At 43.2% G+C, this 2,431-nt stretch overlaps 1 protein-coding gene across 1 annotated transcript in view; it reads right to left on the bottom strand.

Moving 5' to 3' along the window:
- The window catches only part of Klhl12 (kelch like family member 12), a 30,109-nt gene that overhangs the window by 27,434 nt on the left and 244 nt on the right, over nucleotides 1–2,431 (bottom strand). The gene's annotated exons all lie outside the window — the stretch shown is intronic.

Raw genomic sequence — 2,431 nt, 5'->3', positions numbered from 1 at the left:
TTTTTGTTGAGACAGGGTTTCTCTGTATAGTCCTGGCTGTCCTTCCAGGACAGCCACTCTGTAGACCAGGCTGGCTTGGAACAGAGATTTGATTCCCTTTGCCTTCCAAGAGCTAGGATTAAAGGTGTGTGTCAATCAGCTAGCTCAGTCTACTTTCTTGTTTTTTTCTTTTCTTTTTTTTTTTTTTTTGGTTTTTCAAGACAGGGTTTTTCTGTCCTGGAACTCACTCTGTAGACCATGCTGGCCTCAAACTCAAAAATCCGCCTGCCTCTGCCACCCAAGTGCTGGGATTAAAGGCATGCACCACCACTACCTGGCTCAGTCTACTTTCTTACAGAGGCCTCCAGTCCAGGAGTAGCACAGTGAGAGAAGCCCTCCCTGACCAAATCACTAATTGACTGTTGTGCTTGACTGTTTCAGCTGATCTTCTGTAGGCATTATCTTAATGATGGTTCCCTCCTCTCATGCATGTAACTCTACTTGACTTCAGAACCAGGTGTGGTGGTATATCCCCTGCAATCCAAGCACTCAGGAAAGAGGTAGACTGCTGCAAGCTGGAGCTTACTTAGCCTGGCCTACATAATGAATTCCAGGCCAGCCAGGGCTCCATAAAGAGACTCTTGTTTCAAATAAACAAAGTAACCAAAGAAGAACAGCGCACTCAGATTTTGGTATCTATGGATTCCTGAAACCAATTCCCTATGTGTATCAGAGAATAACCAGAATTGCAAAGTCCACTTGTGTGCATCAGTTGAATAATTATGTATTGACTTATTATATGTAAGTACACTGTAGCTGTCTTCAGAGACCCCAGAAGAGGGCGTCAGATCTCATTACGGGTGGTTGTGAGCCACCATGTGGTTGCTGGGATTTGAACTCAGGACCTGCAGAAGACCAGTCAGTGCTCTTAACCGCTGAGCCATCTCTCCAGCAATAATTATGTATTTGAAAGGCAACGTGAGGAAGACTTCTCTGAGTGGATAGACTTTAACCATACATACTAGTTTGCTCCTCATGACTTGCTAAATTTCCTTTCCTTTCTATTTTCTTTTCTTTTGTTTTCTGGTTTTTTTTGTTTTGTTTTTTTGTTTTGTTTTGTTTTTGTAGACAAGGTTCCTCTGGGTAGCCCTGGCAGCCCTAGAACTCATTCTGTAGACTGGGTTGGCCTTGAACTCACAGAGATCCAGCTCCCTCAGATCCTCCCTGAGATTTCCTCCTTGGAACAGTTTCTGGGGAATGCAATGGAGGTGCTTATAAAAACATTCTAAAATGAACCAAGGAAAAAAGAAACTATTCTTCCTCCGAAGTCCACCATCCTAATTTCTTAAGAGTAAAACTGAGATTCTAAGTTGTCATCTTTTGCTTAGTAACTACATGAAACGCACTCTGAGCATTCCCTCCAACAACCCTGCAACGTGTATTTAACAAAAAAGGGAGATGATTTGCTAAAGTAAACGGTTTTTTTTGTTGTTGTTGTTGTTGTTGTTTTTAAAAGGTTTGCTTAAGGCAACATAGTTTCAATTGTGAGATGCAAGAAACTGATGTTTTAGCACAGGGCCCAGCCTGTGGTTGAACTTTTAAGATTTATGTCATAAATGACAGTAACTCCAGGCAGCAACCTTTTTCCTAGCACAAAGCCTGACCATATATTCACCTTTCGGAAACGACACATTCTAGAACAGCTAATATGTGAACAGAGGGGTTCCATTCTGAATCATTCTAGAAGGCTAAAATGAAGATGCAGCACAAAAAAAAAAAAAAAAAAAAAAGTGTTCTCCCCTGAGAACAGCAAACTTACCATCAAGTGTTAGAGAGACCTAGCTAGGCAAGGAGTTAGATATGCAGTAAGCATGGCAAATGCAACATCATCTTAGTAGCTGTGTCTCCTGATTAAGTGGGGACTGCACTAAGTCTCCCCATGGTCAAGATCTGTAAAGCTATCTGGGATGTTCCACTGTATCAGGCACAGGATACTTTACATATTGCCAATAACCGCGTTAAAGAGTCTGCCGTCTCAAAAAGCACCGACTGGCTTCATTACAATGTGTTACAGTTTTCAAACCTCTCACCCCGCACCTTGCTTTTTTCAAGACTGCTGGGGGGAAATGCCTTACAGGGGGACGGGAAGACCACTATAATTTGGGATGGAAAGGGGGGTTATCTTACCTCCATGCATGAATATACCTTGCACCTCATTAATACTCTTAAGAAACTTCTTTAAAACCCCAATGCGCTACTCCTACCTACCTTCTGAGGAAGCCCACTCCAATCTTTGGAGTGTGGAGCTTTGCTAAATAAACGTCCCCTTAACTGTTTCTCGGCTGAATTCTTTCCTTCCAGGTTAAACCTTCTCCCGGGGCAGGCGGCAGCTGCTCAGAAGCTGAGAAGGCAGCACTGTGTCTGCAGCGCCCCAGCGCGTCTCCTACCAACC

Source organism: Mastomys coucha, unplaced genomic scaffold (assembly GCF_008632895.1).
Source record: "Mastomys coucha isolate ucsf_1 unplaced genomic scaffold, UCSF_Mcou_1 pScaffold1, whole genome shotgun sequence".
Lineage (NCBI taxonomy): Eukaryota > Metazoa > Chordata > Mammalia > Rodentia > Muridae > Mastomys > Mastomys coucha.
The sequence above is the reverse complement of the archived record's forward strand: the minus strand, read 5'-3'. Positions and strand labels throughout refer to the sequence as shown.